The following is a 25,085-nucleotide window of genomic DNA, read 5'->3' as shown; positions in this document are numbered from 1 at the left end:
CTCCCTATGGGAGTCAAGTGCATTGCACTTACGTTATTTCATTTGAACTAGCCTGAACTGGATTTATGTGCACCTTGAAACGTACTCTACTTGCTCCCCCACCAGTGCTGGGTAGATATAATAATAGCAGAGTGCTGCAGGGAGGCAAATGACTTGGGCTGTGAATAAAACAAATTATATTAACCCAGGGGCACAGCAAAGAGTGTTGTTTTAATTACTACAGAAAAGACGGTATAGGAATGATTTACAGTAGGAATAGTGTCTTACAAATGGTATGGCTGAGAACACAAGGTGGTGCTATTTATGCTTAACTTAATAGGTACCCAAAGCTCTGTGCTGCCTACTGACATTTGTCATTTTCCCTGTCAATTTTATATGGCTTTGGACTATGTGGGAGATGCAATTGAATCCATACTTCTCTGAATGTGCAGGTTCTAAAGATGAGGGGACATTTCCTTGGCATCAGTTACCTGGGTTCAGCTTGACTGGAAGTGTATGTTAATTTGTCCTTGTCATCTCCTGAAGGCAGGACAGCAGTGTTAGATATTTTGCCGTACAGCGTACTACAGGGAAATTCAGTATTATAAGAAATGACATACTTGCCTGTTTCTGAATAGGAGAAGATTAGGACCCAAAGCAGCAAACACTTACTCTCTACTATTCCCCAGATTAAAGAACTGCCATAGAAGGATTTAGGATTCCAGGTGGTATGGTAGACAGCTGATACTTTGCTTTTTTACCAGCTTGCTATGAGAAATTGGGTTGTGCTTTCAGTTGTAATTAAGCAAGGTCATTATCAAGCATAAGAAAATAGCTTCTATTCAGCTGAGTGAATCGCTCTGAATTTCTCCATGGATGGTAGATCCCCACTGCAACTACTTTGTGGAAAAACTGAGGAAATAGTAGTCTGAAGAAAAATCATGAGATTGTTGTGAGTGATGTTTGGAAGAAAATGAGATTTTGATAAAAGGTGATTACTGCACTGAAATTAAGTGAAGTCAAATCACTACCTTCATTAATTATTTATCCATCAGATAGGTTGACATTAAGATATCATCAGAGTAAGTTTTTGTTTTTATTACTGATTCATGAAAACAAGAATGAATTTCATTCCTATCAGAAATAACTTAAGAATTCAATAAAAAATATTTAATTCCAGGATTTTTCTTCCCTATTTCAATTTTAAAACAAAACAAACAAAACACAAAAACATATGCACATACACACTTCTTATTTCATTTGTCTGAATTCAATCATAGCAAAGAAAAACAAACAACAAGAAAAACAACAAACCAAAAATAAAATAGAAACAAAATCGCAAGTAAAATGAAAAGGATTCTTCTTTCTTATGAACTGCTTTTAATACTCAAATATTTAACTTTTTTTAACCTTTTACCAGATGGAAGATGACCTGTTTAGTGGTTAATAGACTGTAAAATGCAAAGATATCCATAATGTTACAAATTATGTGTATTTCTCATTCACTATTGATTTTTCTATTTAGAGTAGCAAATTTTCTAGATGTCTGATTAAACTAAGTGGCCCTTTCTATTTGCAGGAATTTCCTGAAATAATTTCAGATTGTTAATGCTATCAAGAATTAAAAATCCAGACTTTAATTTCTGGGAAATTATTTGAACTAATAAATCCATACTGAAAAAATGAAATTGTAAAATTCCAGTGCTTCTCTTTACAGAAGAAGAAAATTGTATTGCTTGAACTTTTTCACAAGAAGGAAGAGTGAAGAGGGAAGGGAAGAGAGAACTGGTAGTTGCAACAGAAGCATCTTGGGAAGTGAAGGTCTTGAACTAGCAGCTGAGCAAATAAAGACTGCTTGACAATACAATTTAGAAAAACAACTATTTCAGCAAAACAGTAGAAGAAAAGCTGACTGTAAAAATTGAGACAAATGAAGAGAAGCAGAAAGATCAGACTTCTGCTAAACTAAAGGGCTTACCAGTGAAATATCACACAGGTGACATGTTAAAGAACTGAGCTTTTAAGATTCTAGCAGAAGCCACAAAGGCTCCGGAAGCTTATTTGTCGTCCTCTCAGTGTCACAAAAATTGTCTATCTAACTGATCATCTTCATTTCATTTTCCTACAAAAATATTTTTACTTCTCAGATGGAGCTTACTGCCTTGGTACATTAACCCTTGGTAAAGGAACAACCATGAACTGTTTTATTTTCATTATTCATAATACACAATACTGATTTTTTGGAAATCACTTATTTAAAGGAGGGAATCCTGATAGAGTTGCTGCAAATAATTCCTGCTTCCCACTTGGAAATTAATAGATTAAATTAACTGATCGATTATGGGAACTGCAGTCTGTGTGCTCTTATGCTTGATGAAGTTAAATAGATCGCATGAAATAAGCCTTTTTGTTAATCCCTGAAGTATGAGCATCTCTGATTGGAATATAGTACAATAATCAGTAGCCAATGTATTTTCAAGAACAGTAAGTTCTCATTTGAATAATCTGCTATTCTAATCAGTTATTTATTAGCCTGCAATTGAAAATTCTGTGTGAGATATACAGTTAACAACTTTTTTATATATCTCTCTTATATCTCAAGTGACAATCAAGAATAATTCACATCTTCAATCAAGGTGTTTATTTCTTCAAGTGCATGATTATTTTGGTTTGCAAAGGATAACTACTGAAGAGATTTAATTATATTTAAACAAGTTGTTTCCAATCTTCAGGGATTACAAAGGAAAGGGAGAATTATTATTAATCTCAGTGGAGATCTGAATAAAACTGGTGGAGGACTAAGGCAATATTTACCAAACAGCAGCAGTAATACTAATAGAATTTAATCCCCAAATATTCCAAATTTCACTCTGAAAAATATAGGACTTAGTCTCACTCATGTACAATTATCACATTTCTTTTTACATCTTCATTTGCTTCTGGTGAAGGTAATTTAGGGCAGAAGTATGATTGGCTCACTGTACCTGAAGAGCCTAATGCCAATGTTATCTCTCAGTTAACAAATTTATCTCACTTTCTGTGCAAGGTTCATAATAAATGCAAGAAATGAATAAAAAGATTGATTTCCCCTAGAGGGTAATTATATCATCCAGGACAAAACAATTAATAAATAAAATCAATGCATTGTATAACATTTTCCAGATGTTGTATTTCTGGTGTGGTAGGAATTCTGGTATTTGAAAGATGACATTGTGTCCTCTGTGTTGTGTCTGGGCAATTATTTCTGACCCTTTTTTGTGTGTGTACAGACAGTGTGATTTGATTTTTAGGGGGGAACAGACAGAATATTCAACTGTATTTCTGCTCTGGGTAGTGAACCACATCTTGTAGTAATTGTACTTCTTGGTGCTATTGCCGTACAGTAATACATGAATAATACTCCTTCCGATCTCTTTTTGTTGTTTGTTTTTGTTTTATTTCTGTTTTCCCTGTGTTTTACTCAGGGCATAAGTGTGGAGAGAGGCCATGCCTACTTCTTATTTTATACAGTTCCAAACACTTCAGTAATCTGGACTACTGACACTAATTTAAACTTCTTGGAAAAATCATTTAAACTATCCTTAGACAAGTTAGAAAAAAATATTTTTTCCATCTTGAATGCAAGATTTTAGTGATCCACAATTAAATTATTGACTTCAAACACTGTGTCATTATTACAGTGAAGTAAGATGTCACAGGGAAAAAAAAAACAGCAAAAAATCACCAAACTTTACTATGTGGGCACTTCCTAAAAGAAGGCAAAACATCTCAGAAATCATCCAACCACATTGTCTGTATACCAGGAAATAGAAGAAAAGATTGCCCTTGATCTGGAGCCATACCACATTGTAGAGATTATGGGATTTCAGGATTTCTAGGGTACATTATTATTTCCCAAGTAAAATACCCTTTTATGCCATTGCTATGTTCTTATTTATGATAACTTATTGATCAAAGCAAGAAATGCCTTCAGAGAAACAAATAGTTTTGCAAGGAGCTAAATCAACAGCATATCTTTCACTCACAGCACACAGACCTTTCTTTGATTCTGTGACAGGGAGGGGGCATACATATTCAAAACACTGCTTCTGGGCCTGCTATCATAATCACTGCCACCACAGGCACTAAACAGGGACTCTGGCAGCAAAAACAAATTCTGGCCCAGGCTGCATATTTTTCTCAAAATCACACAGCTGAGAATATTTAAAACTAGATCAAAAAATGAGGGATGGTGGGTAAGTTCACATCTTCTGCTTCATCCATTACTGTTACTCGATCATGTTTCTTTCTGATGATGACTGACAGGTATCAGATATTTGTGCTACGATAACATCCAAGTTGATATGAATGGTGTGCAATTGGAAACAACAGCTGCAGAACACTTTTATAGCAGATGAAATTATATCCAATGAAATGCACCATCTTAGAGAACATATGGCAGATTTTCTGGTGAATCATCACATTCATCATTATATTGGAAAAGGATTTGCTTTTTCAGGATTTTCTGTGGAGTAGACTAAACCTTTCATAGGTTGGTACAGTCAACATTTCTGTATGCTGCCCAATGAGGTGCCACATAGCTGCTTAAATCAAACAGGAGACTTAATCAATCTGTGGTAGTTTTTTGTTGGTTTTTTTTGTTTGTCTGTTTTCAAAAGCGGGAATTGAATATCAAAGAATCCACAGTGGTGAAAATGGAAAAAACTTTATTAAAATTGAGTCTTTATCCAGCGTCTAAATAGTCTATACCCATCCAATTTGTAAATGACATCTGTGTATGAAATCCCTGTTTTCTGGGACCATAAGAAAAAAGAAAACAAAACCAACTATCTCAAAATCTGGTTGTAACCAAGAAGACTTGAAAAATTACTTAAATTTATGTTTGGTTTGAAATCAACATTCTTATTCTAGGTTAAGCACATAGTTCTGAATTCTCCTTATTCCTTTTAAAACCAACTAGGAACATTATTTTTATTTCTAACCTATTTATCTTTTCTATGTAGTGTGTATTCAGTGGAGAAAGATGATAATTTCTAGTGAGTTATACATCTTTCCAATTTTAAACTTCTATCTGAAGATAATTCAAAATTTTTAGATTCCTTTTACAACTAATAATAGACTTTGGACAACATATCTTTATTGCACAAGTAACTTTTTTTGAAAGTCAGATAAAACAAATCCTTTTTTTTTTCTATTTTTATTTTTAAATGCCTAATGTTAAACTTCCAAGCTGAGGCAAACTCCAAGCTTGCAGCTATGTCTTATATATGAATATTAATGCTTTCTCAACCGTTAGCTTAAGATGTGCTCAATAATACATGTGTCATTACTTTAATTGTTGCGATTCTCTCAAGTTGAAATTCAAAGAAAAACACAGCCTAACAGGACAAATGTGAGTTTTACTTGTAAAAAGAACTTCCTGATATAAGTGGGGAGCCTGTTTTTGCATATATGTGAACGTTCCTGTAAGTAGAACTGCTGATTTTGATGTAAAGATCTATCTCAGGGTAGGTTTTCTATCTTCCCTATATAAGCAAGCTCACTGGCAGATGTATACATGTTGGGTTTTTTTAAAACACAGAGGTGTTCCTGATGTATATTCATGACTATAAATTCCTAATTACTTTATAAACAAACAAGTTTACATTATTTTATCCTTGTTAGTACTCAACAACTGACACATTTCAAGATAGTTCTGACTTACAAATCATGACTTGAATTTCCAAAACCTAGCTTCTAAGAAAATACCTTAAAAATATTGTTTCAAGCTTACTTTGAAAGTGGGGAATTAAGATATGAAAGTGCAGAAGGTGGTCAGCAGAAAATGTATTACTCATTGTTCTGAGGAAAGAGTTGGCTCTTCATCTTTCATGATGAATTCTAATAATTTAACTTAGAAAAAATATTATTAACTACTTATGAATTAGGCATATCCAGGTAGGCTTCAAGACACAAATATGAAGCCATATGCTGCCATTTTTTTCAGGTACTTTTAGAAGCAGAAAAACTACGTTTATCATTTGGACAGTTCCTCAAAACCTGTGAAACAATGGTAACAATAATGGAAATTTAGCATAGGCTATATATGTATATTAAAAACTCACGAGCTTGAAAGATAGGCAAAGATTTAATAAATCAACAAAGAAATGTCATTAAACTAATGAGTACTTAGGTAAATCCTAGACTGTGATACATTTTTTCACCTCCTTACTGGAGTCCCTGATTGAGACGAGTGAATCAGCAGGGCAGCCATTGGCAGCCTTCAAGTTGATCAGTATTTTCTCATTCAGTAGATTATGATTATAACCATAACACTTCGGTTCTGATGGTTATGCATAGAAGATTCAATTTGATGTTTTGTCATGGTTTGGAAGTGTCTGCAAAAGGTACTACATTTATTTAACTGGATCTTAAAAAGAAAATGTGCTATGCAGTTGATCTAAACTGTGTGAGAGCAGTTTTGATACTAGGCAGGATAGCTGCCCTGTGAGAAGCTTTGGTATAAATTAAAGCATCACTGGCTTAGACTCAGAAACTATCAAGTCAGGATATTATGCTGTCTTCTTGCTTTAAGAAGAGGTGAGACTGACATGTTGAAAGGCACTAGGACAGCCTATAAACCAGGGAAGGAAGAGGTTGTATGTATCAGGGCAGCCCAGAACCGGTCTGAATCAGACAATTCCTTGCCAGCTGGGCTTCAATGCAGTCCTAGCTGTAAAGTTTGTGTTTCCTTTACAATTCAATCCCTGCTGGAGAAATAACTATGATGACAATTCATCTATTGTCTGTGTTGGAGTGAATCCCATCCAAAAGAGGTGTAGCATGTGAAAAAATTTGGCCCTCCCTTTAACATCCAAAAAAACTAAACAGATAGAGACTCTGAGCTTGATTTTCTGTGGACAGAAGGTTCCAAATGCCATCACTGACAAAAAAAAGCTCAAGTCACTGTGTTTGAATTCTTTTAAACAAAGGGGAAATTAAATGGCAAATTCTTATCACACTCTTTTACTTATTGCAACAAGAATTTTTTTTTTTCAGAAAAGAACCAACAATATTTTGATTCCATTTACATTTTCTTCTAAAATGACTGAAGTATATTCATAGAAATCAGGAGCCATGGATTAAGACTTTCTGTTTGTTAGCCTTAATAAAATCCTAGTATGAACATTTTCTGCTGTGTCAGCAATCTGAGCAAGAAGTGTGTGTGCTTGTTTATGTTCAGGCACTTATGCACATCCATGTGTATACATATGTATATATACAGAGAGAAACAGCAGACTTGTTCAGTTAAATGCCTATCTGTCTTTCAGTGGGAGACATGAATGTACTGCTATTTAACGTTTTTCAGCCAAAGGCCACAACTTTGCTCATGGGCTTTAGATAGATGTACAATTTGATTACTGAGGGACTTCAGAGGACAAGTGCAAGCAAAAAGTAGGTCAGACAGAAAGGAAAAATAATAGATAAGGGGCCAGAGAGTTATACTCTAAAGAAGACTGTTCAAAGGAGTTGTTTTAATGTGAAACTTCTCAGATCCTACAAGTTCAAAATTTTTCTTTATCATAGTCTGTAAGAGCTTATTTAAAATCAGAGTACGTTAAGAAAGTTGGCAGCAATGATTGTAGCACAAATGCATAAGAACTAGATGACTTCTTGTCCTTCTGGCCTTTTTGAAATACGTTCTTTGAAGTGGCAGAGATTAATAGATAAAAATATTGCAAATAATATATTTTTTCATTAATTTTATATACATTTAACAAAATTGAAGACTAGCTCAAATACAAATATTAGCTGAGTTAGTAAATACTTTGAATGGTTAAAAGACAGCACTCAATAATTTTTCTATATGTTTATGTCAATATTGGTATGACATGAATATTCCCTAGTCCTTTAGTATCATTTTATTTTCTCCAAAAATCATTCCAATTTTTTTTTTGTACTCTCTGCTGGATCCTCCCCAAATTGATAAAATATTGATGTAGCGTGATAAATATGGAAGTTCCAGTTGGACTTCTGCTTCTTCATATGGCAAAATTTCCAAGATGAGGAAGAATGTGTATAATTAGATGAAAGAAACTCAGTGGATGATTCATGTTAGGATGACAGATGAGTACCATTTGCATCTCATTGCTTGGACATTTTGTCAGTGGGAGTTTACTTCACCATATATGTTTCTGTTTACTGTTTTTTCCTCATAGGTTCCTCTTATTGTCCCAGCAATACTTTTCTCTCTGTGATCTTGTAGAATTGTGGTGCTATCTCAAATTTGAAGATGTACTTAAGATTGTCGCTCTTTGTTTAGGACAAGTGAATGAAAACTTACAGAAAAAAAATATATCTAAGAAAATTAACTACTAGAGAATCTTATTAATGTTTTGTTTGTTATTTGGTCATCTTTATACTCCCAGTCATCTCAGAAGGACAGTTATGATAATAACATTCACAGTTTATCACTACATTGATGTGTGTGTCTGTATACACACATGCAGATCAGACATATATAGCTGTACATGTTTCTGAAAGTTAGTACATTCAGAGAATTATTAGTGGTATTTAACTAGTGTGTGTGTGTATGTGCTCATCCACACTGGGTGGATGAGAAAGAAAATTTCCTTTCCAAATGGCTCTCATATGAAAAAGAATATAAAATTCTACTTTATATCAATGGCTTGAACATAGGAGAGGGAAGACTTTGAGTTTGGAAGGGACCTCCAGAGGTCACCTAAAGCAATCCCTGTTCAAAGTCTAATCAGAGCAGGCTGTTGAGAGTCACATCCTATTGGGTTCTGAACACTTCAAAAGACAGAGATCCCACTTCCTGGAAAGCCTGCTATAGGATTTGACCACTTTTGTGGTAAAAAGTAAAACTAAGTAATATATTATATCTAACTGTATTTCTCATGTTCCAAGAAATAAGAATTTTCATTTGACTTAGCTTGTTTAGCTCTCATTCAACATTATTTTTTGGAGGTTTTTAGAAAATGGAGCACTGTTTTTTGGCTCCACTGTATTGGAATATGTCCTTCTCATACCAACAGAGATACATGAATACAACTTAATAAATAGCAAATGCATTGATTCTCTCATCACCAAGACATCTAGACACTTATCTAGCAACATACTATGACCTTGTAACAACATTTGAGCATGAGTGTCGCCAAAGTGGCTTTCTCAACCACAAGGACTTCCTAATCCCCTTTCAAGACAGAGTTTTAGATTATTTGCACAAGATAATGGATTACAATTTCATTTTTAATTAAATATTATTTTAACCAATTAAATATTCCTAGCCCAAAGGAAAACAAAACAAAACAAAAAATTACTTAATTAAAACTTCTGTAATGATTAAATAAACTTACCATTATGTACATTTAGGTTACAGCAAGACTTTACTCCAGTTTCTTCAGGTTTATTATTCTCTTTGGGAAAGACTTTTCCTTCAGTGAATCACTCCAGGTGCAGCCCTCGGAAGCCATTTGATCCATGAAATCATAGGATTCCACACTGAATCCTCCCACATCTGTGGGAGAAGTTATTTCTCAGCCTGTAATGATGTGCAGATCAACAGCAAAATTTTTTGTCTTTCCTTGTCTATTCAAGGTACAATATAGCACAATTAAACTCAAGCTGTAAGTAGCCTGTACAAAAGAATAATGGAGGCTTTTATTTGCATTATTTCAATTTTCATAAACATAAAAAAAATTCAGAATCCTTATCATTAATATATTTTGGAAGTGCATAGCAAATATTAGTCAACAGAAAACTGTTTAAGTTGATAACTTCTTTGCTACGGATAATACTCATAGTGTTTTAATGAAAGACTTTGGAAAATAAAAGATTGGTAAAATTTTGCTCAAGGAAATTAAATTATGTTGCAGAGCATTTCCATTTTATTGGTCTGAGATGTGGAAAACTATATGAAAATAAGATCTTTCTGCCTATTTTTTTTCCAAATTTAGGTAACTTAGTAAATGAAGAGCAATAAATTTGGATTTTACACAAACACAGAGACCTACAGATCTAAACATGATTATATGTAGACACACATACCTATGCACAGGTATGTGTGTTTGTGTGTGTGCATGTATATGTATATGTGCATTAAAAGATTTCTTTGATTCAGTGCCTGCCTGTGTATTTGTAGGAGTGTATGCATACACAGTGAGAATATGAGAGTCAGTGTACTGATTTCCTGACATTTCTATTCATAATTATTTTTCAGTTTTCTGGCATCTGAATTAAGAGAACTACATACACTATTATTCTGATTCACTGTAATAGAAAAAAAAAGTTTCATGAGACTAGATGGTAGAAGCATTGCATTTAATGGAAAATCTGAAAAATTAAAAAGGCATACAAAGGAACAATGATCCTCCTTCATGTTTTGTAATATGCATTTTTAAAAACATTTCCTTGTAAACAGCAACCTAATCAGAGCCAGTATTGTAGAAACAAGGCATCTTTTGTTGCAGCCTTGAACTTTGACTGAATCTATCTAACTCTGTAGTCATCTGGTGAACATATGGGTATTGTTCATCCCCTAGATTAATGCTGTCTAAATCCAGAGATAGTTTTTTTGTGATGTTTTAGGACTGCCAGCCAGACAATGCTATGACTTGATTCCCCTCTCTGGACTTATTCAGGTGGTGGGGGATATATTACTGCTGAGATTGTCACTTGGATTTATTGAAAGGATTTTGGAGTGTCAGGGCTAGCTGTTGGGTAAACATATACAGATAGCAAGGTTAAAGTCTTCTGTACTGTATTAAGATCTTGCCCATTCCAAGATCCCGTTTTACTTGAGATGATCAGAAAAGTTGTATTGGTGCTATTTCTTCTAAATCTACATTACAGATTGTTCTGTAAAGAGTTAGAAATCTGAAGCAGTGTAATCCATTAAAATAGACACCAATTGGTGTACTGCTGGTTTTACTTTACATTCATAGAGAGCCAAATTTATTTATAACTGAAACTACCTGTGTTTGTTATCTTCCGCTCGTATTTATTTTTTAGAGTAGTGGATAAATTCCCTATTTGCTACTCTACATAACCTATTCTGAATTAAAGGGTAAAGGCAATCTTGTTCTGGCAAAAAAAAGTGGGTGAAATAAACCCAGTAAATCTTCACATCTCAGAGGGAGAGTTAATGCAGCGAAGAAACAGAGAAAGAGCCATTTACATCCTTTTCTCATTGAGCACAAATGTGTGGAACCAAATTCTGAAGTGTTATTGGTTACAAATCAGTAATTCAGTTGAAGTCTGAGTGTATATGGGCTAATGGAAAACAGACCAGGGTTGTAGCAGGAAGGGCAATAAGGAAAGGATGTGTATACTCATCCATGCTACATCTAGCACGTATGAAAACTATTCTTATTCCTGCTCATTCCTGGAAAGATTAGAGGCTAGTGGGAAAGAAGCACAAGATGACCTCCAATCTGAGGATAGATGAAATTTCAGAAATTCCCTCTGCTCTTTGCTAGTTCTCTCAGAAAATTACTCAGATTTCTCAGTGTTTTCACAGGGAATCTGTATGCTTAATGCTGGGATCTTCAACCCAAACACCAGTATATTTGAGGACAGCTATGGTGGAAGTGAATATATTAGAGTTAGAAGATAGAAATAAAAACACTCTTGTGCTGTCATGGACTTAATGAAATAGCCTAGTAAATCTCTTTCACTCTCGTAAGAACAGCTCAAACAGTGCAGGCACATTGTGGTGGCCAAACAGTGAATGCTGAAATCCTTTGTGTGTTCTAGTGTATGGTGAGATTTTTCTAGAGTAGAAAGGTATTTCATTGTCATTATGGTGAATAATTGATACCCATTTTAACAGTTTTGAAAAATTTTACATGAGCCTGTTTGTTCCTTTAGTTACTCTAATTTTGAAATCTTTCTCCAAGAGTTCTGTGTTAAGTAATAGAGGAAAACCATTTGCAAATGAGGACCTGGCTCCAAATTCCTGGTGAAGATTGGGGTTCTGTGTTAACCAGTGAGCTGATAAAGTTGTTTACACTACCCTAGTTACATCTCAGCAATTTTGGGTTGTTTTTGTTGGCTGGAGAATTAGAAAAATACCACAAACAAATTTGCTATGGTTTTCAATAGAGCAGTGTATTTATTCCACAGTGAATAAACTGTGAAATAAACTAGATGTAAACTAAAGGAAAGTTAATCTTTCTCTTACTAGCGATTTGCCTCTGTCTTGTAAAATCTTCTTTCCACCAAGAACACCCGTGTGTTTTAGCCAGACAGGCAGCTAAATACCTTGCAGCTTCTCACTCACTCTCTCAAACTGGGATGGGAAAAGAATCAGATAGGTAAAAGTGCAAGAATTCATGGCTTTAGATAGAGAAAGTTTATTAGGTAAAGTAAAAGCGTATAGCAGTTTCTTGGGAAGAAAAATACCAGAACTCCAAACACTCCCCTTCCTCCTTCTTCACTCTAGCTTTTATTACTGGGCATGATGTCATATGGCATGGCATATCCCTTTGGTCAGTCTGGGTCAGTTGTCCTGGCTGTCTCCCTTCCTAGCTCCTTGTGGAGGCTCAGAACCCTCACAGGCAAGGCAGTATGAGAAACTAAAATCTCCTTGGCTCTGAACTCTGCAACAACTAAAACAATGTTGAGTTATCACCACAATTTTCATCAAAAATCCAAAACACAGCATCATACAAGCCTCCGTAAAGAAAATTAACTCAAACCCAGACAAAACTAGGACAAATACGTTAGTATTATTCTCATTTTAGGGAAAAATGCATGAATATAGTGAGCAGAAGAAAATTTGACTTATTCACGGTATGTGGAGTGCAAGAAGTGTTTCTTCAGTTGTTAATTTGTGTAACACTTTTTGGTTAGATAGTTGGTTATATCAGATTAAAAAAAAAAAACCAACACCTTCATGGACAAAAACCAAACTGCAACTGCAAATATTGCACAACACCTTCTTGGTGCTATGCTAGATTAAATACATATCTGTGAATTGCTATTCAGTGCCTTTTAACTGTGATGTCTGAGGCCTTACATTCATCAGCAATTTTCTGTCTTTGCATTTTAATAAGCAGTTCCCTGAAACAGTGGAACTGATTAGAGTCTGTTTTAGACATCAGTGGGCAAAAAACCCTGTCACCAGGAAAAGCTTGCATTTTTAAAATGTAGATAGATGAGGTAGCATAATTACTCCTGAAACTATGCAAAGACTGAAGAATTAATTGATAGCATTCAATGAATACCTCATAGCATAACAATGCCCAACCTTGTAAGAGAGTTAAGTAGATTCATATCCTAAATATATTATGTGGCACGATGAAAGACTTGTGGTAGGGCCAATGGAGAGGTGTATGGAGGCTCCTGTGTGGTTGGCCTTTGGTTAAGGAGGAAGGGGGAAAAATAAGAGACTCTTTAGACATTCTAATGAGGAATAATTTTTGACATGAAATCTAAGGCACTGGAGGAACTTCAATCCGAAATAAGCATGCATTTATATGCATGCTGCTAGTCCACTACATTTATTTTCACTTGCATGCCACCTTCCTTGGAAGTGAAATTACCATCATTTACTGAGGAATATCCTCTCAGTCAGACTTCTGATTAGACTGTTGCTTACAGAGCTTATAAGAAGTATGTCAGTGGGTGTATTATAAACAAAGTCCTTGAATCATCTCAAGCTTACCCCTAATTAGTCTGTATTGCAACAATATTGAAAGCTGCATTTGCTGAAGAATTTCAGAGGATAAAATCAGTATTAAATTTGCGGTAGATAATATCCTTTGGAACTACAAGACTTCTATAGAACAAACCAAGGAAAAAAAACCCACAAAATTAAGTGAATGCTTGTATGCAAATCTGAGAAGGTCACTTTTATTCTATGTAAGGATGAAGCCCAGACCTTGTCCTAACACTCCAAATTGCTCACCACCCATACCCCACGCGCCCATTAAAAATAAATAAATAAAAATATTCCATGACATGTAAAACACTAAATAAGAAAATTTGCCTGGAATGGATGGGATGGAAAAAATGGTGCAATTCTTATCATCCTGAGTATCAAGATCTGTGTATCCCTCATTCACGGGCAGGTGAATGCCTGAGGTAATATTAATAGCCTGCGACAAGAGTGCTATTTTTATTTTGAGCAGAAATAAAATTCTGCACCTAACACCTTACTTGAAAGCTAATACCTTTATGTGAAAAAATAATTTGAAAAAAATGGCATTTGAAAATGATTAAAGCCCTTTGAAACATTCTCAAGCCAGTACTTGTAATCAATACTCCTTAGAAAAACTTAACATTTGAAATGATAAAAATAATTACTTAGCTGTAACTCATAGAATCACAGAATGGCCTGGGTTGAAAAGGACCTCAAAGATCATCAAGTCTCAACCCCCCTGCTAAATGCAGGGTTGCCAACCACTAGACCAGGCTGCCTAGAGCCACGTCCAGCCTGGCCTTGAATGCCTCCAGGGACGGGGCATCCACAACCTCCCTGGGCAACCTGTTCCAGTGCATCACCACGCTCTGTGTGAAAAACTTCTTCCTAATATCTAACCTAAATCTCCCCGTCTCAGCTTAAAACCATTCCCCCTTGTCCTATCACTATCTACCCTCACAAACGATTGATCCCCCTCCTGTTTATATGCTCCCTTCAAGTACTGGAAGGCCTGTCTGGTTCCCCCATTACTTGTTTGCAAGGCGGTAGGGGGCGACATGCTTCATGCAGGGTCACAGCTGGCTGCCTTGATCTCAGGGACGGTAGGGACTAGCACCACCTATCAATCTCCTGCTCACACTCCCTAATACTCCTCAGCCTCTCCACTTCCTCCTTCAGACCAGCCAACAGGCTAAGTAAATCATTTAGCTGGTTGCATCTGACACGCATGCTTTCTCCATTGCCCTGCACTGCAAGGGCCAAGCTCAAGCACTCACTGCAGCCAAAAACCTGAGTACTAACATGTTGTTGTGAGAGCTCCATCTGGGTCTCCTCATTTTTCTTGGCAGCGGCCATCCTTTTATCTGTGCATGGGACCTCAGTCTGGATCCCCACATTTTTCCTGGAAATAGCCTTCCGCCGGGGGGCAGCCATGGCAAACCAGCTGACACTACCACAGTCTAGGGCAACCTTAACGAGGTGCAACTGGTCTGGTCCTCCCTGTTGCTGATAGCGCTGGCTCCACCCTGACCACGTTACCAGCCCGTTAACAGGTGCCCCTGCACTTACCACTCCCAATACAGTGATATAATAGGCCTCCTCACTGTGTAGTCACATGAACGAGTGGCTTACTGTTTCAGTGCGTTTGAACAGCCTTTGTGGTACGTGCACATGAACTCCACTGCTCCACCCCAGGCGGGCAGTGCCTCCCGGAGGCTTTTTACAAGGCAAGGGGCGTGGATGCAGGGCCGTTGCCCTGGCAACGCCCACGCCAACATCAGCCTTGGCGATCAAGGGCTACTTCCGGGTTTTCACCCGTTTAAATCTCCCACCGTTGCCCTGGCAATGCCCACGCCACGTCAGCTGCTCTCGCGAGAGCTGCCGGGCCGCTCCGTTATCATTTCTCATCATTTCTGTTAAAAAAAAAAAGCATAAAGATAAAATAATTAATGAAAAATCTTCTCTTGCAAAAATGAAAGTACCATAAAATATAGTCTATTTGCTGAAGTGTGTGTTTAATTCAATTTTACATTATTTAACTAAAAAGACATCTCTTTTTCAAGTTTTGATGTTTTCAGCATGTTTTCATTTCGTTTTGACCCTTCTGATAACAAGGGTATTATCAGACCTTCTCCAAAGGAAAGTATAAAATCAATGGAAAATGACAGAATGCAATGAAAGCAACTTTGCAGTATCAAAATTTAAACGATCAGCAGGGTTTTTGGATGCTTATCAAAAGCAAGACAACTACTCTTTTAAAGTGTGGCCATAATTTCTGCATACAGTAAAAATAGCCGAGTGAGCCAAACAGAGTAAAGTCCTTTGTCATCATAGTAGAACGCTACAGTAGAATTCACACCTGTCTCAAGCACTACAATGCACAGGGTTTCTGCAGTTCGATTCATAAGATCTCACATTGACTTCAGTAAGAATATACAGACCCACAGATCTGGTCACTCTTTCCTTCCCCTTGTAGGTGAGATGTGACGCCGATAACAACTTTCATTTTACCTAGGATCATCTGCACTTGATTGTTTTGCACACCTGACAATAACGACCTTCAAGAATAGTGATCATGTAAGTGAGGAAAAGGGATTTCTTTTGTGAGGGTCTGAGTTTTCTTTCTGGCAACATTATGTAAGCAATTGAGTTTGTTATTCCATGTAAAATACAATTACTATTTCCAGAACTATAATGCATTTCTTACAACATTATTCTTATAGGGAAACAGTTTAAAATAGTATTGAAATTACATACTTTGAATAAGAACAAACCATGATTCAATCTCCCAAGATCAGGCCTAAAAGGTAAGAGAGCATCTAGGAAATTGTCTGCTGATATTGTCAACATTATATCATTTCTACCGTCTGGATTTTTACAAGTATTATTTTGCAGTTTAGCAAAGGCATCAGACAAACAAATAAAACTGTGAAGACATTAGCATTCCAGAAAATCACTTTTTTTGAACAAAAAATTTGTTAGTTACTCTCTCTAAACTAATACCAGTTTTCATGGAATTATTCTTTAACTTCAGCTTCACAATGTTTACTTATTCCATAATGTTCTTCCTCATGGGAATGTATGATTGTCAAAAAAGAAGAGAAGGTGAACACAGCACTCTTCACAGGAGAATGAAAGTTTTTGTGTAAAGAATTTCTTCAGGCTCTGATGTGATTCAAAATAATGCTTTTAGTGCTTAGGATATTTACTTGGGATGTAAGGGTTACTTATATCTGGGGTTTGAGCTGATGCTTTTTCATTTCAGAGAAATACTCCATGTCACTGGATTTCTTGGCTAACTGAGTTTCTTCATATATTTACAGAGCATGGAGTAATTCCAAAAATGAAGAATTGGAGAAAAATGACATCAAGTTGACCTATGGCACAGTAGCTGAGTGCTCCCTTAAACTAAGAGCGATATAAGTTCAAACTCCTGTTCACAATGAGACACAGCAGAGAGAGAACAGGTTCTGGTATATTGTCTTGCAGTCAATGTCTTAGTTATTTACCTATGAAAAAAAATAATCTGTGGAATTAGCTATTAAGAACAACAAAATCAGAGTATTGTGTCATCTCAGTGGGGAAACACAGCCTTACTATTCTTGGGAGCATGCAAAAGGGAGAAAAGCCCTCTTTCACTTAACTCTGCTTGCAACCCATGCAGAAATGAGAAGATTGATTTTAAAATCCTAGTCCCCATCTCTAAAATAGGTCTTTCAGTGACTTCTTTCCTGCCTCCTCTTGCTCATTTTAGTTACTTTTACACCCGAAATCCATCTATATCTCACATATAGCCTTCTAGTTTTTTGCCAAGCACTACTGACACTGTGTGAGCTGCCTCTTTGTAAGGCTGATCCCCGAGTTCCTGTGACTCTACTGAAGGAGACAGTCTCTCAGTCATCACCGTACTGCCCCTCTGATTACTCTTGTATTGATATTCAGATCAGAGTGATCAGCCCACCTTGTAACTCACAGGAAAGGATATACTCTGCTGGAAACTCATCCAAGACATCCAAAATGAATCATAAATTTGCGGATTCAAATTCCATTTGATTGTGGGATACATAAGGAAAGTTTTGCATAGCTTTGCTCTGCGCTCATTTCATGAACAAGTTACTTGAATTGATCAGTGAACTGATACAAGTTTCCTCTTGATGAGATTCTTAAACTTCGACTTCAAACTCCAATAACAATTTGAAGAGCTTCAAGAATTGTGGTGTCTTAGGCAACTGACACCAAAAAAATCTAAAACACAGTTTCTACTTCCTAAATATCCTTCCTTGTCTTCTCCAGTCTCTTTTGATCTGAAAAAAAGAAATAAGTTTTGGAAAACTGGGCCAGCCAAATATTTTATACAGAAATTTTAAGTAGAAATAATGGGATATGTTGTCTATTCATCTAATTTGTGGTCGCAGTTATGACTTGATAGTAAAAGTTACTTCCAAAACAGAAGACAACTGTCACACAGACATTAAGTTGTTTCTGCCTGAAAATAAACCAGTTTAAGGTCCGCATAGTTACACATAAACCTGAATCTCTCCTGTTTCATCTGCATGACTGCAAACAAGACTTTACTGATGAGAAGAAAAGACATTGAAAATAAATATAAGAAATACAGAGTTACTCTGGCGTTCAGACTATTTTTACAAAATGCTTTTGTTTTATTTAATTTTAGTACCTCTTGGACAAGGTATAGTTAAATTGGGAACAATTAGCAGAAAAAATCAGTGTCTGTTTTTCATTGCTTTGATGAAGATTCTCAGCTTCTTGTTGCACATCCATAATTCTTGCCATTTTCTCTGCTGAAGAGCATCCCCCCTTTTTGTATACTTTAATAATTCAAATTTGTATATCAGCTTTCAATGATATTTAACAAAAAAAAAGAAAATTGATAAAGGCATGGACAGATTTTGTGCAAAGACATTTTTCATAATTTTATGTACCGAAGCATTTCCAAAAAAGAAGGTGATGTAATATTATATAATAGTAACAATAACAATAGTAAAATGTTCATCAGTTCCATACATTGTCAGCATAAATCAGACCTGGCAACAGTTCTTATGAGACAGAATGTTATATTCTTCCTCGTTTGGGAAAGTAAAGCTATTTTTTAAAAATCACAATTGGTTTATGATGAGTAAGGCAGCAGTTTCATCCTAGGAGCCTGAGTTTGTCCCCTGAAATAGCATGAACACAACACTGCCTCTTATACTGACGTCTTTACTGAAGTATGTGTAAGATTTATCTATTCCAAGTAGAAAATTTTGACATCAACTTGTACTGCTTAAATATATATTAGCTATGTTAAATTGAACTGAATGTGATGGTGGGAAACTTTAATGTAGGCCATTAGGAGAAGTTAGGAAATAAAGTACACACAAGGAGAAAACTCTGTCTCTAGCCATCTGCTTGTCCTGGTAGCACATAGAAAATTTGCAATATACAACAATTCCCTCAACTTGCTGAACAGCAGGTGCCCATCTTTTCCTTCAGCTGTCCGATAACTGTTCCCTTACAATTCTTCCCCTTCTCCCTGAGGGATTCTTTCATATCTTTGTAATGCAAATTTAGAACAAGAAAGAACAGGTTCTGTTTGAACTAGAATTATCTCAATTTGCCTGCTAAGAAATGGATCCAAAATCTTGTTCTATCCTGTGAGCATTCTACTTAAATGAGCAAACAACCTCTTTTGGATTTTACAAACAATAAAAAGCACAGGGTATGAGGATTATGAAAAAAGAATTCTGTTTTCAATGTGCTGGTTTTCTCAACAAATGCTGAGCCACAAGTAAAGCAATAAACTATACAAGAACAAGTTATTGTCTTATATCCTTGGCAATCAATTTTGTCTTCAACTGAAAGGGATCACTGTTATGTGTAGACCAAGGAGTATTGTGGTGAGAAGGTACAGAGGGTGTTAAGAAGTGCATTCTGTTCAAGACATAATACCAGTTAGAGAATCAAAAGTCAGGTTATAGAAATATTAAGTTTGATAGGCAATTGCTGCTAAGTCTTGTGTACATACTTTTTTAATGTCTATGTTTTTAATTATATGCCATATGCATTCTGGAAAGGTCTTGCTCTCTGCTCTTAAACTTTAATGAAATAAACTAAGATTTGCCATAGTCTTTGAGACTGCTAAAATTAAGAATTAAAGTTCCAAATCCATGAGCCTATCAAAAAGAAAATCTCAATGTCAAAGGTAGATGTTGGAAATGTAGTCCAAAACTGGGAGCTCTGTAGATACTGAGCAGCTTACTCCATCTTCAACTGACTTGTCATTCGTGTTGGAGGGTTTATAGGCATGTACATACTTTTTCTGCACATTCTACACCACGTTTTGATGTATTCAGAAAGTAGGTGACACTGCACATCCTATTCTAAGGAATCTGGTCAAATAAGCATGTTCCAGGTATGGATAAATGCCCATTATAACTGACACAAATAACAGTTGTAGCTGCAATGATTGTCATGTTTCCACAGTGCACCTTTTGCAGCATGATCTGGGTTAGAAAAAGCCCTAGAAAATGAAAGATGTAAATTTTAAGCTCTGCTTAAACCTATGTCTATGTAAACTGGTTGTTAAGGGCTTTTTAGCCCTTATATTAGAGTGACTGTGCAGTGAAACAAGCTCATGGGTAAAGAATAGTCTTGGTGACTATTGTTTTTACCAGAAAAACAGGACAACGTATATTTAAATTTTAAGAGACAGAGAAAGGAATTAATTCACTTCTATATCCTAGGTAAATGCTTCATGTCCTACTGAACAGGAAAGGAGAAATGGCACCAAAACCTTTTTTCACTTTTCAGGAAAGCCTTTGCATTTTGAGAGTGCTCAGAGTGCTCTGATAGTCTGACAGATAAAACCTCACAACAGGCTAAAGGAGGGGTTTTGACATCCTAATTGAATGTTTTCAGGAGACCCAAATTGAAAACAACCTGTGCTTGAGTAGCTTGAAGTACCACATAGGCTACAGGTGAAAAACAATAGACCCTATAAAATTTAGGAATCTCCAAGGCTAAGCATGACAGAGACCTTAATTTTTTTTATGATAGGTTGGGATCTAAACACTCAAACACTAGCAAAATCCTATTTTAGACATCTACGTACTTTATTAGGTTCTTCCTCAGCCTTTCTGTGTATCAGTTACCTCATGTATGGCATGGATAATTTCTCTAAGTAGTATGCAGGTATTATGAGGATGAATTTGATATACAGAGTTAATGTGGTGATTATAGCAGCATCTAAGATGATAGATCAAAATAATATGACATAATACCACTTAAAATGTTGCAAAGTATTAGAGATCTACTTTTTGGTCCTTATCATTTTTCTTTCTTACCAGGTTACACTAATCTTCTGTTCAAATGACCCTGTTTATCTCTGACATGGGCTATAATTTTAAAACCATCATCTCTTTTTGAATTGCATAGTTTCCCAGTGTACAAGATTAGAGGCTACCTATGGAGTCAAGGTTTACATCAGCGTAATGCTTGTGTGTCTGCTGCATTCCCAATTATTATGGTTGTTGCTGTTTTTTTTTTCTCGTTTGCATGTTTTTTGAGATTCTACAGTGTTTTAGAGATATAGATGGGCAGAAGAAAGGAAAGATCTTTGTTTTGCATTGTTCACACAGCTTGAGTCTAGGTCAGGGGCAATACTCTGGAAGAAGGGGAAATTTTGCTTTTCTCTGACAGCAACTGACCTTGCTCAGCTGGGAGATGCTTCTGGAAGGTAGGACATGAGAAACAGAGTGTGAAGGACACAGAACAAAAAGAGGGTCCACAGCAGGAGCAGAGACTAGTCAGTCCCAGACAGGATCAGGGAGCGGGAAAGAGCCAGCCCTCCCAGAAGATGGAAGAAAACAAAAGATTTTTTCTTAGGACAAGTAAGGGGTAGAAGTGGCTGAAAGCTGAGAATCTACTTAAAGTTTCTGGACAAATATCAGGTCTGGGAAGAATATCCACTGTCAGACGACACTGTACAAAGGAAGGAAGGAGAGATTTTTCTTTTATTTCTCTTTTTTTTTGTTTTTTTCTCCTTCCTTTTTTTTTTTTTTTTTACTTTTTTTTCTTCTTCTTCTTTGACTTCCTTAAGGAGAAGATTTGGGATTTCTTATCTTGTTTATAATAATGGAATTTTTTTTTTTAGTTTAAAAATCATTTGTGTATTTGCTTTAAACAAAAATTTCATGCTATTTCATCAAAAAATGTCTGCTTCACTTACACTCTTATCATAGTCAGACATGTTTCTTACACACTTTCATTCTTAAAGAAATACAACATATTCAGTAAATCATTATTATTTCAAAAGATCACTCAGCTATGGAAAGGATGTTGACTTAACATGTCTTAAAGTTCAGCTAAGCATAGATAAGAAGCTCTCATCAAAGTTTAAATTTACTTAGATCACTTGAATTTTTATACTGAGGAAGACAGTGACACACACCCCAAAACAAAATCAAACCAAACTAAATATTTGAGAATCTGGATTATCTGGTTGACTCAGGCAACAATCTCCATTGTCATTAGCAAAGTCACCAGTGTCATATCACATAGGAGTTTAGCTGTGTAGAATATATTAAAAAGAAAACTAATTCCCAATAGAAGTGCGAGTAAAATTTTATCCTGTTACTTCAGCAGAAAATAGCAGAAGGAAGACAATATCTTATAGAAAGCTGCGTTCAAAGAGCAGCTGCCAGGAAGGATAAGGTCAAGGAACTAATGGTCAGTTCAGTTCCTCAAAACTACTACAATTTTGTAACAAAATAATTTTTGACCCTACAAGGAAGAAAGCCAGAAGGCTGCTGCTAAAAGTCAGAACCAATATCAAACTTCAGTCATATGTGTAAGTACTGTGGCTTCATTTATACCAGTAATAAGCAGAAAAGGGCGTACTTTCAGTCAAATAAGTTGTTCTAATGTGAGTATGAAATAGTACTGTGCTCCCTTGAACAATATTTTAAGTCATCCTCTCACGATATGCATGAAACATGTATGCATGAAACACAAGATATGATTTGGCCAGCTCTCTGGCATGAGGTCTGACCAGCTTTGAGGGTAGATGAACCAAGTCCAATGAACATGAGGTGTTTATAGGGTTTGATCTCTTCTCACTTTGTTCTGTTCTTCCCTACCACTATTTATTTATATATTTATTAGTAGGAAAAATAAAATCGGGCAGCCTTTCCAAACTACTGATATGCAGTTTATATATACACACACATATATATATACTGCATATTTATATATATATAATGCATATATATATATACTGCATATTTATATATGCAGTTTATTTCTCTCTTTTACTGAGTATGGGAAGATATTTAAACAAAGTATTTTACCAGCACCATATCTTTTAAAGTTTTGCTACCAGTGCAAGATGATAATTACAGCAGGAAGGCTAATATTGTCAAAAGAGTGCAGGAGGTCCCATAAGTAAAAAATAATGGTAGTTTAATGAAACTTGTGAAATTATAATGCATCTTATGAGTAAGTCAAATCACTTTTTCTTTATAATTTCTGAATTCCATAGGGGCTATGAAACACGTATTTAAAAGGTGTACAGAAGGACCTTATTCATTAAACAGCAGAGAAAAGTAGTTGAAGCTTTATTAAAAATTGACTAATAGGCATTTCAGATAATTGAACTGACAGCCTGTTTTGACAGCTGCAAACAAAAGTGTGCTTGCTCCAAACAGTCAGTATAAATCCTTTAGATTTCTAGAAAGAGAAATGATGTACTGTTTTAACTTAAATCAACTTATAAAGTTAAAAAAAATTCTAACTATTCACCCAACAAGTTGAAGTTATGCTAATTGGAGGTACTGCCAATCACTTCAATGATAGGGTTTGAACTGGATGAATTGCTAAGTTCTCATGCCATGAGAAAGGTAGAAGGTGAGTACTTAAAAAAGTTTTAGCTAGCAGAAAATGTAAATTAAGGTAAAAACATCACTCTGAACTTGATTTGTAGAAAGGTACAGAAGTATACAATATGACTGGAGTTAATGGATGCTGCAGATGTCTATTAGCATTGAAAATCAGGCCCCAATGCACTACCTAACAAGTGTGACAGTCTACACCTTAGTGGGCTAACATAATGTAACAATCAACTACACTGTCAGAATAATAATAAAAAAAATATGAAAGGCTACTTACCAGATTTTCCAACTATGAGAATTCATAGTATCAGAAAGAAAGAAAGAGAGAATTATAAAAGGCAAAAAAGACAAGATGAAACTAAAATTAGATCTTGTATAAGTGAGATAGTTAAAAAGAAAAAATTAAGTGAACAGACAAGTGTTGAAAAACAATTGTTTTTTTAAAGGACAGTCAAAGTATTCAAAAGGTAAGGTAAATTACTTAAAAGAGGTAACAGGAAGTTAAATATTTTAGGAACATCATCCAGGTACTGATGTACTACATAATGAGAACTGATACGAGTGCAGAACTTGCCAATAAACCTTTAAGAACATGAATGCATTACTCTATATTTGACCTTTAAGTGTTCTTTTAATCTATGTGTACAAGTATATATTTCATGTCATGATCCACCCTCTTTATAGTATTTACCTAAGGGGAAACCAACCAAGAATGAATTCACCACAGCTGTGTCATTTCGGCTATATTTATATGAGAATAATAAGCAACTGCCAAGAGGAGAGAAAAAAATATTCAAAAAATGAATTAAAAAAAATATTCTGCCCGGTATTTAACTTAAACATCTCTAATATAGAAGGTCAAAGTATTCATTTTTTCTATATACTTTAAAAAAATAAAATGAAGGAAAAGGAGTGGAGAGGGAAAAGGAAGAGAAGGGAAGGGATTGGAAGGGAGAGGAAACCAGAAGTTTTATTATCCAAATCCTGTCATACAGAACTTATATGATATTTGACTAATGTGTTAGACCTGCTGGAATAGCTGAACAAGAAATCTACATGCTGTTTTGAAGAGTTTATTTTATTTCATTGTACAATTGTTTTAGTCATTCCATATGAGGAGGAGTGTTGCTGGAAATGCATATTTCAGTTATCACTTTTAAACTGTGCTTTATTCCAGGAGGGGAGAACAAAAGAACAACTGACTATTAGTAAAACTGGTTTGCAAATGGAATTTGATTGGGTATTTTTAGATTTTTCAGGACTATACGTGGCACAGTTTGGTATCAAATACATTTGTATAAAATGCAAGAGAGCTCAGAATTGCCAGGAACAATTTAAATCCCATAAATGTTTCCTCTAAATTGAATCAGAGAAGGCTGAGAAGCCTCTAAACACTGTGCAGGGATTCAATGTTTAGATTTTAAATGAAACAATTTTAAAAATTGGAGCCTTGCCATCATTTATAACACTGTCACAGTCAGTGTGCTGGTAGAATCGGATGATTTTCCTTTTCTGTTCTTAGCTAATCTTTACTGCGATCTTTCACTGTTAAACATGGTAAATGAGGGAAAAGG

At 35.5% G+C, this 25,085-nt stretch overlaps 1 long non-coding RNA gene across 1 annotated transcript in view; it reads right to left on the bottom strand.

The window, feature by feature from the left end:
• The window catches only part of LOC110397012, a 29,568-nt gene extending 14,125 nt beyond the window's left edge, over positions 1–15,443 (bottom strand). Inside the window, exons 1-2 of the long non-coding RNA XR_002437462.1 lie at positions 15,194–15,443; positions 9,339–9,523 (exon numbers count right to left, since the gene is read on the bottom strand). This is a non-coding gene — a long non-coding RNA (uncharacterized LOC110397012). The remainder of the gene's footprint in view (positions 1–9,338; positions 9,524–15,193) is intronic.

This window comes from Numida meleagris, chromosome 3, assembly GCF_002078875.1.
Source record: "Numida meleagris isolate 19003 breed g44 Domestic line chromosome 3, NumMel1.0, whole genome shotgun sequence".
NCBI lineage: Eukaryota > Metazoa > Chordata > Aves > Galliformes > Numididae > Numida > Numida meleagris.
This window is presented reverse-complemented; position numbering and strand designations above follow the sequence as displayed.